General features: G+C 44.5%; 1 protein-coding gene across 4 annotated transcripts in view; it reads right to left on the bottom strand.

Annotated features, from left to right (window-relative positions):
- The window catches only part of LOC106588990 (solute carrier family 45 member 4), an 81,646-nt gene extending 68,164 nt beyond the window's left edge, over positions 1-13,482 (bottom strand). For 2 of the 4 annotated variants that reach the window (XR_001324748.2, XM_014178587.2), the window contains exons 1-2: positions 13,332-13,482; positions 10,931-11,052 (exon numbers count right to left, since the gene is read on the bottom strand). The gene's annotated coding sequence lies outside the window, so the exon portion shown is untranslated. Of the gene's footprint in view, positions 1-9,420; positions 9,492-10,930; positions 11,053-13,331 lie in introns of all 4 variants that reach the window. The other 2 variants (XM_014178588.2, XM_014178590.2) reach the window with 2 other exon arrangements.
- Positions 13,483-13,697: the final 215 nt, after the last annotated feature.

Here is a 13,697-nt window from a genome sequence, read left to right as displayed (position 1 = left end):
GGCAGTAGGTACTGTAGGGGCAGTACGTACTGTAGGTACTATGGTGGCAGTAGGTACTGTAGGGGCAGTAGGTACTGTAGGGGCAGTAGGTACTATAGGGGCAGTAGGTACTATAGGGGCAGTAGGTACTGTAGGGGCAGTAGGTACTGTAGGGGCAGTAGGTACTATAGGGGCAGTAGGTACTGTAGGGGCAGTAGGTACTATAGGGGCAGCAGGTACTGTAGGTACTGTAGGGGCAGTAGGTACTGTAGGGGCAGTAGGTACTGTAGGGGCAGTAGGTACTATAGGGGCAGTAGGTACTGTAGGGGCAGTAGGTACTGTAGGGGCAGTAGGTACTGTAGGTACTGTAGGGGCAGTAGGTACTGTAGGGGCAGCAGGTACTGTAGGTACTGTAGGTACTGTAGGGGCAGTAGGTACTGTAGGGGCAGTAGGTACTGTAGGTACTGTAGGGGCAGTAGGTACTGTAGGTACTGTAGGGGCAGTAGGTACTGTAGGGGCAGTAGGTACTGTAGGTACTGTAGGGGCAGTAGGTACTGTAGGGGAAGCAGGTACTGTAGGGGCAGTAGGTACTGTAGGGGCAGTAGGTACTGTAGGTACTATTGGGGCAGCAGGTACTGTAGGGGCAGTAGGTACTGTAGGGGCAGTAGGTACTGTAGGTACGGTAGGGGCAGTAGGTACTGTAGGTACTGTAGGGGCAGTAGGTACTATAGGTACTGTAGGGGCAGTAGGTACTGTAGGTACTGTAGGGGCAGTAGGTACTGTAGGGGAAGTAGGTAATGTAGGTACTGTAGGGGTAGTAGGTACTGTAGGTACTGGAGGTACTGCAGGTACTGTAGATACTGTAGGGGTAGTAGGTACTGTAGGTACTGTAGATACTGTAGGGGTAGTAGGTACTGTAGATACTGTAGGGGTAGTAGGTACTGTAGGTACTGTAGGGGCAGTAGGTACTGTAGGTACTGTAGGGGCAGTAGGTACTGTAGGTACTGTAGATACTGTAGGGGTAGTAGGTACTGTAGGTACTGTAGGGGCAGTAGGTACTGTAGGTACTGTAGGGGCAGTAGGTACTGTAGGTAATGTAGGGGCAGTAGGTACTGTAGGGGTAGTAGGTACTGTAGGGGCAGTAGGTACTGTAGGTACTATAGGGGCAGTAGGTACTGTAGGTACTGTAGGGGCAGTAGGTACTGTAGGTAATGTAGGGGCAGTAGGTACTGTAGGGGCAGTAGGTACTGTAGGTACTGTAGGGGCAGTAGGTACTGTAGGTAATGTAGGGGCAGTAGGTCAGTAGGGCAGTAGGTCAGTAGGTACTGTAGGGGCAGTAGGTACTGTAGGGGCAGTAGGTACTGTAGGGGCAGTAGGTACTGTAGGTACTATTGGGGCTGTAGGTACTGTAGGGGTAGTAGGTACTGTAGGTACTGTAGGTTCTGTAGGTACTGTAGGTACTGTAGGTACTGTAGGGGCAGGAGGTACTGTAGGTACTGTAGGGGTAGTAGGTACTGTAGGTACTGTAGGTACTGTAGGGGTAGTAGGTACTGTAGGTACTGTAGGGGCAGTAGGTACTGTAGGTACTGTAGGGGCAGTAGGTACTGTAGGGGCAGTAGGTACTGTAGGGGAAGTAGGTAATGTAGGTACTGTAGGGACAGTAGGTACTGTAGGGGTAGTAGATACTGTAGGTACTGTAGGGGTAGTAGGTACTGCAGGTACTGTAGATACTGTAGGGGTAGTAGGTACTGTAGGTACTGTAGGGGCAGTAGGTACTGTAGGTACTGTAGATACTGTATGGGGTAGTAGGTACTGTAGGTACTGTAGGGGCAGTAGGTACTGTAGGTACTGTAGGGGCAGTAGGTACTGTAGGTAATGTAGGGGCAGTAGGTACTGTAGGGGTAGTAGGTACTGTAGGTACTGTAGGGGCAGTAGGTACTGTAGGTACTATAGGGGCAGTAGGTACTGTAGGTACTGTAGGGGCAGTAGGTACTGTAGGTAATGTAGGGGCAGTAGGTACTGTAGGGGTAGTAGGTACTGTAGGTACTGTAGGGGCAGTAGGTACTGTAGGGCAGTAGGTACTGTAGGTACTGTAGGGGCAGTAGGTACTGTAGGGGCAGTAGGTACTGTAGGGGCAGTACGTACTGTAGGTACTATTGGGGCAGTAGGTACTGTAGGGGTAGTAGGTACTGTAGGTACTGTAGATACTGTAGGGGTAGTAGGTACTGTAGGTACTGTAGGTAGTGTAGATACTGTAGGGATAGTAGGTACTGTAGGTACTGTAGGTACTGTAGGGGCAGTAGGTATTGTAGGTACTATAGGGGCAGTAGGTAATGTAGGTACTGTAGGGGCAGTAGGTACTGTAGGGGTAGTAGGTACTGCAGGTACTGTAGATACTGTAGGGGTAGTAGGTACTGTAGGTACTGTAGGGGCAGTAGGTACTGTAGGTACTGTAGATACTGTATGGGGTAGTAGGTACTGTAGGTACTGTAGGGGCAGTAGGTACTGTAGGTACTGTAGGGGCAGTAGGTACTGTAGGTAATGTAGGGGCAGTAGGTACTGTAGGGGTAGTAGGTACTGTAGGTACTGTAGGGGCAGTAGGTACTGTAGGTACTATAGGGGCAGTAGGTACTGTAGGTACTGTAGGGGCAGTAGGTACTGTAGGTACTGTAGGGGCAGTAGGTACTGTAGGTAATGTAGGGGCAGTAGGTACTGTAGGGGTAGTAGGTACTGTAGGTACTGTAGGGGCAGTAGGTACTGTAGGGCAGTAGGTACTGTAGGTACTGTAGGGGCAGTAGGTACTGTAGGGGCAGTAGGTACTGTAGGGGCAGTACGTACTGTAGGTACTATTGGGGCAGTAGGTACTGTAGGGGTAGTAGGTACTGTAGGTACTGTAGATACTGTAGGGGTAGTAGGTACTGTAGGTACTGTAGGTAGTGTAGATACTGTAGGGATAGTAGGTACTGTAGGTACTGTAGGTACTGTAGGGGCAGTAGGTACTGTAGGGGCAGTAGGTATTGTAGGTACTATAGGGGCAGTAGGTAATGTAGGTACTGTAGGGGCAGTAGGTACTGTAGGTACTGTAGGGGTAGTAGGTACTGTAGGTACTGTAGGGGTAGTAGGTACTGTAGGTACTGTAGATACTGTAGGGGTAGTAGGTACTGTAGGTACTGTAGGTACTGTAGGGGCAGCAGGTACTGTAGGTACTGTAGGTACTGTAGGTACTGTAGGGGCAGTAGGTACTATAGGTACTGTAGGGGCAGTAGGTACTGTAGGTACTGTAGGGGCAGTAGGTACTATAGGTACAGTAGGTACTGTAGGTACTGTAGGGTCAGAAGGTACTGTAGGGGCAGTAGGTACTGTAGGTACTATTGGGGCAGCAGGTACTGTAGGTACTGTAGGTACTGTAGGGGCAGTAGGTACTGTAGGTACTTTAGGGGCAGTAGGTACTATAGGGGCAGTAGGTACTATAGGGGCAGTAGGTACTGTAGGTACTGTAGGTACTGTCTGTATTGTAGGTAATGTAGGTACTGTAGGTACTGTAGGGGCAGTAGGTACTATAGGGGCAGTAGGTACTGTAGGTACTGTAGGGGTAGTAGGTACTGTAGGTACTGTAGGGGCAGTAGGTACTGTAGGGACAGTAGTTACTGTAGTGGTAGTAGGTACTGTAGGGGCAGTAGGTGCTGTAGGGGTAGTAGGTACTGTAGGTACGGTAGGGGCAGTAGTTACTGTAGGGGTAGTAGGTACTGTAGGGGCAGTAGGTACTGTAGGGGCAGTAGGTACTGTAGGTACTGTAGGGGCAGTAGTTACTGTAGGGGTAGTAGGTACTGTAGGGGCAGTAGGTACTGTAGGGGCAGTAGGTACTGTAGCGGCAGTAGGTACTGTAGGTACGGTAGTTACTGTAGGGGAAATAAGTACTGTATATACTGTAGGGGCAGCAGGTACTATAGGGCAGTAGGTATTGTAGTGCAGTAGGTCAGTAGGGCAGTAGGTACTGTAGGGCAGTAGGTACTATAGGGGCAGTAGGTACTGTAGGTACTGTAGGGGCAGTAGGTACTATAGGGGTAGTAGGTACTGTAGGTACTGTCTGTATTGTAGGTACTATAGGGGCAGTAGGTACTGTAGGGCAGTAGGTACTGTAGGGCAGTAGGTACTGTAGGTACTGTAGGGGCAGTAGGTACTGTAGGGCAGTAGGTCAGTAGGGCAGTAGGTACTAGAGGACAGTAGGTACTGTAGGGGCAGTAGGTCAGTAGGGCAGTAGGTACTATAGGACAGTAGGTACTGTAGGGGCAGTAGGTCAGTAGGGCAGTAGGTACTATAGGACAGTTGGTACTGTAGGGGCAGTAGGTCAGTAGGTACTATAGGACAGTAGGTACTGTAGGGCAGTAGGTACTGTAGGGCAGTAGGTCAGTAGGGCAGTAGGTACTATAGAACAGTAGGTACTGTAGGGGCAGTAGGGCAGTAGGTACTGTAGGGCAGTAGGTACTGCTCCATCATTTCCCTGCTTGTGGCCCACCTGCTAGCACGATTCTTGCCATTCTCCTTCGAACTCTCATCAACGAGCCGTTTTCGCCCACAGGACTGCCGGTGACTTAAAGTCGCTTAGGTCACTCGTTTTGCCCATTCTAACATTCACTTGACCAGTAACTGAAAACCTGGCAGACGTCACAATCACACTAGAACTATAATGAGTATACAAAACATTAAGAACACCTGCTCTTTCCATGCAACTCAATATTAGGAAGGTGTTCCTTATGTTTGGTATACTCAGTGTAGATTATATTTCTATGTTCAGGTATCTGTGTGTAAACTAGGCTATGTCATCATCACCTATCTATTCTTAATCTAAACCATGGACAGTTGACAATGCACAACACAAAAACTATTATGGTTATTATATCTCACTAACAATTGCACATTCAAATGAATGACAAACAAAACCAGTAACGTTAGGCTTATCTTGAAAAGTCTCCATTTTACATCATCACTAAATGAACAATGACCCACCTGTGTGTCAAGATGGTGGCATCTCATATCATCCCTATCCAAATAGATCTGGCCCAGGTAAACACTACAAGGAAACCTTTCATACCAAACCAGTCACACTGCATTTGTTGTCTGAGAGGAGATGTTCTCACTCACTAGTTGGCTGCTGCCTTAATGTTGTTCTTGAACCGCTGCCAAGTCCCGTCACCCAAGCTTCAGAGTGAGTTACCTGGGTTGGAGTGGAGACACATTATGTGAGAGAGGGGTCGAGGGAGGGAGAAAGGGGAACCTTCAGCATCTCTCATTTCAAGAGGGGCATGAGAATACAAAACAACCTGAGCAGTCTGTCTCCACTGAGAACGACACAGAGCCATGAATCAATTTAGTGACTGATCATCAACAATACTCAGTTATCACCTCACCAGACACACCCATGAATCAATCTAGTGACTGATCATCAACAATACTCAGTTATCACCTCACCAGACACACCCATGAATCAACCTAGTGACTGATCATCAACAATACTCAGTTATCACCTCACCAGACACACCCATGAATCAACCTAGTGACTGATCATCAACAATACTCAGTTATCACCTCACCAGACACACCCATGAATCAATCTAGTGACTGATCATCAACAATACTCAGGTATCAACAATACTCAGTTATCACCTCACCAGACACACCCATGAATCAATCTAGTGACTGATCATCAACAATACTCAGTTATCACCTCACCAGACACACCCATGAATCAACCTAGTGACTGATCATCAACAATACTCAGGTATCAACAATACTCAGTTATCACCTCACCAGACACACCCATGAATCAATCTAGTGACTGATCATCAACAATACTCAGTTATCACCTTACCAGACACACCCATGAATCAATCTAGTGACTGATCATCAACAATACTCAGGTATCAACAATACTCAGTTATCACCTCACCAGACACACCCATGAATCAACCTAGTGACTGATCATCAACAATACTCAGTTATCACCTTACCAGACACACCCATGAATCAACCTAGTGACTGATCATCAACAATACTCAGTTATCACCTTACCAGACACACCCATGAATCAACCTAGTGACTGATCATCAACAATACTCAGTTATCACCTTACCAGACACACCCATGAATCATCTGGGGCAATGAAAGTCTAGCGCCTTGAGAAGCGGAAACAATAAAAACCAACTGCACCCTGTAGATACTTCCTTGTTTGGAGGGCCCTCCCTATCTACTCATAGCGTGAAGAGGACCTAGACCTATTGTTGTCCACTACGGTGGGTACACAGGTAGACCGGCATCTCAGACAGACAATTCAGCCCGCGGCAACCACATGCAGCAGTCAGGTCTTTTTAGTCACAGAAACAAGAGTCAAAGAGCTGACAAACATCACAGCCCTGACTACCAGAGAACTACCAGACAACATGAATCAAGGTTGAGTGCAGACAGGAACAACACGTAGTGCAGTCTCTCATCTTAGACTTTCCCATTCAGTTGAGTCAGAATCCTCCTGCTGCTGCAAGGCAGGCTACATAGGAGCGTGTGTTGTGATGCGGCAATGTAACTGGTAATGTAACTGGTAATATAACTGGTAATGTAACTGGTAATGTAACTGGTAATATAACTGGTAATGTAACTGGTAATGTAACTGGTAATGTAATTGGTAATGTAACTGCAGCTCTGGCTACCTTATGAGCAGGCTGCATGGAGCAGGGAGAGGGAAAAACAAGTTAATCAAGAGACGGGGACAAAGAGAGTGAGTGGAGGGAGAGAGAAAGAGACGGGGAGAAAGAGAGTGAGTGGAGGGAGAGAGAGAGAGACGGGGACAAAGAGAGTGAGTGGAGGGAGAGAGAGAGAGATGGGGACAAAGAGAGTGAGTGGAGAGAGAGAGAGATGGGGAGAAAGAGAGTGAGTGGAGGGAGAGAGAGAGAGATGGGGAGAAAGAGGTTGAGTGGAGGGAGAGAGAGAGAGACGGGGAGAAAGAGAGTGAGTGGAGGGAGAGAGAGAGAGAGATGGGGAGAAAGAGAGTGAGTGGAGGGAGAGAGAGAGAGAGATGGGGAGAAAGAGAGTGAGTCGAGGGAGAGAGAGAGAGATGGGGAGAAAGAGAGTGAGTGGAGGGAGAGAGAGACAGGGAGAAAGAGGTTGAGTGGAGGGAGAGAGAGAGAGAGATGGGGAGAAAGAGAGTGAGTGGAGGGAGAGAGAGAGAGAGACGGGGAGAAAGAGAGTGAGTGGAGCGAGAGAGAGAGAGACGGGGAGAAAGAGAGTGAGTGGAGGGAGAGAGAGAGAGACGGGGAGAAAGAGAGTGAGTGGAGAGAGAGAGAGAGAGAGATGGGGAGACAGAGAGTGAGTGGAGGGAGAGAGAGAGAGAGATGGGGAGAAAGAGAGTGAGTGGAGGGAGAGAGAGAGAGAGACGGGGAGAAAGAGAGTGAGTGGAGGGAGAGAGAGAGAGAGATGGGGAGAAAGAGAGTGAGTGGAGGGAGAGAGAGAGAGACGGGGAGAAAGAGAGTGAGTGGAGGGAGAGAGAGAGAGACGGGGAGAAAGAGAGTGAATGGAGGGAGAGAGAGAGAGAGAGATGGGGAGAAAGAGAGTGAGTGGAGGGAGAGAGAGAGAGAGACGGGGAGAAAGAGAGTGAGTGGAGGGAGAGAGAGAGAGATGGGGAGAAAGAGAGTGAGTGGAGGGAGAGAGAGAGAGACGGGGAGAAAGAGAGTGAGTGGAGGGAGAGAGAGAGAGACGGGGAGAAAGAGAGTGAGTGGAGGGAGAGAGAGAGAGACGGGGAGAAAGAGAGTGAATGGAGGGAGAGAGAGAGAGAGATGGGGAGAAAGAGAGTGAATGGAGGGAGAGAGAGAGAGAGACGGGGAGAAAGAGAGTGAATGGAGGGAGAGAGAGAGAGACGGGGAGAAAGAGAGTGAATGGAGGGAGAGAGAGAGAGATGGGGAGAAAGAGAGTGGGTGGAGGGAGAGAGAGAGAGACGGGGAGAAAGAGAGTGAGTGGAGGGAGAGAGAGAGAGATGGGGAGAGAGAGAGTGAGTGGAGGGAGAGAGAGACGGGGAGAAAGAGAGTGAGTGGAGGGAGAGAGAGATGGGGAGAGAGAGAGTGAGTGGAGGGAGAGAGTGAGTGGAGGGAGAGAGAGAGTGAGTGGAGGGAGAGAGAGAGTGAGTGGAGGGAGAGAGAGAGAGACGGGGAGAAAGAGAGTGAGTGGAGGGAGAGAGAGAGAGATGGGGAGAAAGAGAGTGAGTGGAGGGAGAGAGAGAGAGAGAGAGAGCGTCCAGCCACTAGCCCAAGACGCCATCCTAAGTAGTGTTGCACGGCATACCGGTACCACGGTAATATCACGGTACCAAAACATCATGATACTGTACTCATGATACCAACATTTTAGAAAAACGTAGTACCATTTCATATGATACTACTATATGAAAACAATACTACCTTACCGATCTAAATAACCCGCTGGTGCCCGTTATAAAATGTTTAGAAAGTCAGTTCAAATGTAAGCAACAGCAACTATTCTATTGTATGACCGGTCCAATAATGTCCACGTGTGTCAGCTGTAATCAGCCAGCTGTAATCAGCCAGCTGCATCCCCTTTCAGCCATCACTCACCTTCTTCTCCTGTTCATCTATTCCTCCAGCCTCGGGAGCCCAGACTACACTATATAAAACATCTATTTCTCAGGATCTCGTCACAGTACTTCCGTGCATTCAAATTTTCATTGATAAAATGCAATTGTGTTCGTTGTCAGTTGCTTATGCCTGCCCATAACATAACCCCATCGCCACCATGGGGCTCTCTGTTCACAACATTAACATCAGCAAAATGCTCGCCCACACAACGCCATACACGTGGTCTACCGCTGCGAAGCCGGTTGGACGTACTGCCAAATTCTGTAAAACAGCTTATGGTAGAGAAATAAACATTCAATTCTCTGGCAACAGCTCTGGTGGACATTCCTGCAGTCAGCGTGCCAATTGCACGTTCCCTCAAAACTTGAGACATCTGTGGCATTGTGTTGTGTGACAAAACTGCACATTTTAGAGTGGCCTTTTATTGTCCCCAGCCCAAGGTGCACATGTGTAAGGATCATGTTTAATCAGCTTCTTGATATGCCACACCTGTCAGGTGGATGTATTATCTTGGCAAAGGAGAAATGCTCACTAAAATGGAGGTAAACAAATCTGTGCACAGAATTTGAGAGAAATAAGCTTTTGTGCGTATGGAACATTTCTTGGATCTTTAATTTCAGCTCATGAAACATGGGACCAACACTTGCGTTTATAATTTTGTTCAGTATAGGATGATAACTATAATAGACTAAGGTGGAAAATGAAGACACTTTGCTAACAGGACAGGAGCAGTGTGTATCTGACCTCTACGTTAGAACCAGGGCTATTATTAAACCTCAGTCGCATCATGCTGCATGCATGTCACCTGATGTTGATTTAGAGCTACGACAATGTGTCCGCGTGGCCAGAGTCAGGTCTGCTCTCCATCAGCAATCACTGTGACATCAACAAGTAAACACAGACAAACAACAAACTATTTTAGCCTGATTTACAGTGCATTCGGAAAGTATTCAACCCCTTCCCTTTTTCCACATTTTGTTACATTACATTGGATATTATATGCCCTAATATTCAATATCTCCCACAACAACAAGTTAAGCAAAAAGATCTAACTATAGACCTAGGATTAGGGCTACCATTTCTAAACTCACTGTCAATTTAAAATAAAATAATTAGACCTTGTCAGAAGCATACAACCAAAGACAAGATAAGATAGCCTAAAACTAAACGTATCACTGTTTTTAAAGAAACTTATTTCCCATTTAGGAGGATTTCTCATGCCTCCACATCGAGCAGTCAGCCAGAAAGGTTTAATCAGCTGTTTTAAGCTGCAATGAGGAACACAAAATGCTGGAGGAACAAGTTGTGTGAGAGTGCAGTCCAATGACTTCTGGGGTTGTGGAAGAACACTTCCACTTTAGTAGCTGAAGCTCCGACAGTAACCTTTCTGTCATGTGTCGTTGAGGCTTTATTCAGCGGTGGTGACGAAACATAGAAAGTCTGCAACGAATCAAGAACAAGGGTCTGTGGTTGCCTGGCTCGTGCCATCTCTTTGCCGCGGTGCGAGACCGCCTGCTGAGTCAGCAGGAGTGTTTAGAAATCAATAGCATTAATGGGAAGTAAAGGTTTCACTTCATGACGCTCGAGCTGAAACCAGACCGGACCGGCACACCCCGCATCACTACAGTTCCAGGTCAGGAGAGTGTGTGAGAGGGTGTTTATGGGTTTGTGTATATGTATGTGTGTATATGTACTGTGTGTATGTGTGTATATGTATGTGTGTATATGCATGTGTGTATATGTACTGTGTGTATGTGTGTATATGTATGTGTGTATATGTATGTGTATATGTGTGTATATGTACTGTGTGTATATGTACTGTATGTATATGTATGTGTGTATATGTATGTGTGTATATGTATGTGTGTATATGTGTGTGTATATGTATGTATGTGTGTATATGTGTGTGTATATGTACTGTGTGTATGTGTGTGTGTGTATATGTACTGTGTGTATGTGTGTATATGTATGTGTGTATATGTATGTGTGTATATGTACTGTGTGTATATGTACTGTGTGTATATGTACTGTGTGTATATGTATGTGTGTATATGTATGTGTGTATATGTATGTGTGTATGTGTGTGTGTGTGTATATGTATGTGTGTATATGTATGTGTGTATGTATGTGTGTATGTGTATGTGTGTATGTGTGTGTGTATACGTACTGTATGTATATGTATGTGTGTATATGTATGTGTGAATGTGTGTGTGTATATGTATGTGTGTATATGGGTGTGTGTGTCTATCTACATCTGGTATCTAACCTGAACAGTCTAAAAACGAATGAGTTATAAAAAACCCAGACAGACTCACCAAAAAGGCCTTAAAAGCTTCATACAGTAACCTCTGCAGACGACTGCATGCAACAGCAGTGGTTCCAAAGACGTCGTACTCCTAGTCCTCTTGGAAAAGAGGAGTAGTGGTCTTCTTGGCACCTGCCAAAGACAAACAAAGCATCGTGGTTAGGTTAGCACACTTTTCTGGAAAGCAAAGAAGTACCCAGTGCATCGCCACCCTCGAGGCACTTGGGTAATCAGCAGAAGAGAAAACCTACCGCAGGCTCTCTCTACCCTTCTGTTTTGCATCTCAACGCAAAACAGCAAAGGGCGATTTACATCTGATTTCAATGTGATCCACACAACACACCACTTCCCTGACATGAACCTGGACGTTGCAGTAAATATAGACTCACACGATGCAAGTAAATATAGCAGATGTCAAGTACTTGTTAGAGTAATGCCAAACAACAATCATCCATGTCATTTTGTTGTTCTCTCCTTGCCTTGAAGTTTAGTGATAGATATGCTCTATAGGCTAGATAGTCTATTCTATAATGATAGATATTCTATAATGATAGATATTCTATAATGATAGTCTATTCTATAATGATAGATATTCTATAATGATAGTCTATAATGATAGATATTCTATAATGATAGTCTATTCTATAATGATAGATATTCTATAATGATAGTCTATTCTATAATGATAGATATTCTATAATGATAGATATTCTATAATGATAGATATTCTATAATGATAGTCTATTCTATAATGATAGATATTCTATAATGATAGATATTCTATAATGATAGATATTCTATAATGATAGTCTATTCTATAATGATAGATATTCTATAATGATAGATATTCTATAATGATAGATATTCTATAATAATAGATATTCTATAATGATAGTCTATTCTATAATGATAGATATTCTATAATGATAGATATTCTATAATGATAGTCTATTCTATAATGATAGATATTCTATAATGATAGATATTCTATAATGATAGATATTCTATAATGATAGTCTATTCTATAATGATAGATATTCTATAATGATAGATATTCTATAATGATAGTCTATTCTATAATGATAGATATTCTATAATGATAATGATGCAAGGTGCCCCTACCTGTTAGTTTAATCTGTATGCTCAGAATTAACTGTGATGCAACTAGGCTATTATGGGGGGAAGGTATTCTCTAGTATGTGATGGGTAACTTTTCAGGTAAAGAGCTGAGCTGACTGTGGGCTGCTTGGTTTGTTTACCCAGCTCAAACACACTCAGAGTGGGGTATGTGACATTGTCGCTGAGGGTATCAAAAGCTAGACCTCTCAATTAGCACACTATATTCCACCACTATTCCTACACTCTTTCCAGTTGTACTGCTGTAAAGTAGAATACTACAGGTGTATCATTTGTACTGTCCTATGCTGAAGAGTAAAAGCTAGAGGTACAAATGTATTTTGAAAAACTGGTCAACAAACAAACTTGGTTGCTTTTACTGTATAATTAACTGGCCTATTTGACAGAATAAAATATGCTATTTAAGAATGTACTTTCATTATAAATTGCGTCATAATCACCTTACACATGCATATTGCTAATTTGGAGACTAGTGTTGATTGCAATTTCACAATAAAGCAATTGCAGGAGAGAGCGTGGGTTTTTACTTATTTAGCCAGGCTGTGCTGCGCTCGTAGTAGGTACAAAATGATGCGAGGCAACAAAACAAATCTAATGCATTTTTTGATGAATGTTATGACAAGACATGGCAAAAAATCTTGTCAATTTATATTTATATTAGTAATGCATAACAATGTTATTCTGTGAAAACAAATGCAAAACATATAGGCTACTTTTCACAGGCGCACCTGTACACTAACTACAGTAGTTGAACGGGATGACACGGTAGAAAATAGTAGCTAGCTCTCGTGGAATATATTGTAGAGTGCTTTTGAAAGAATTAACGTTATAATGTAAATGGTTATATGAACATTTTGTATTATATGAAAAGGTTAACGTGACAATTTGTAATTGACAACTGGCCAATTAACGTTATTCCACCTTAAATCTATTCTGGCCACTTTCAACAGCATCCATCGTAGACAGCTAAACGAGCACTTCAAATTATTATCTAATTAAGCCCGCTGTGTATTCAACGTTATCAACAAACTTGAGGTTGTCAGTTCGTTCATTCTAGTACAGTGTAAAACACATATAGGGAAACGCGTTTATTATAGCCTACCACGGAACATTTAGATGCTGCTTGTCACACAAGTATAACGTATCGCATAGCTACTGTAACCGTCAAGCGAAACCTTTTGCTGCAGCAAGTAACCTGCGATGCTTGGTAACGATAGTTGGTCAATAATAATAATAATAATAATGTAATCTGTTAAAACATGCATTATGCTTACCCAGTTATCGTTATCTCTTTCCTTCGTTCGTAACTGTTGCGATAGTGTTTTTACGTCCCCTCGGAAGGTATTTTGGTGCATCGACTGGATCCTCTGGGACGTCTGCAGTCAGTCAAAGCACAGCTTTAATTTGCCTTTAAAGGAATATCAGTCGGAAATAAGTGTACAGCCAGCTTCCGCTGACGGAGGTGAGGGATTTGCATAAAGGGGAGTGGTTTTTGATTTAAACGGCGAAAAATTAAAACCAAGAGGGCGTGTCCAGAGAACCTCTGCATAATCTCACACAATCTCATGTTACTTCAATAGATGAACGTCTGCATTGTCACAAAATACTATAACATTGTTATTAAACAGTTATTAATTTGT

The sequence above is a fragment of the Salmo salar genome, chromosome ssa27 (assembly GCF_905237065.1).
Source record: "Salmo salar chromosome ssa27, Ssal_v3.1, whole genome shotgun sequence".
Taxonomy (NCBI): Eukaryota; Metazoa; Chordata; class Actinopteri; order Salmoniformes; family Salmonidae; genus Salmo; species Salmo salar.
This window is presented reverse-complemented; position numbering and strand designations above follow the sequence as displayed.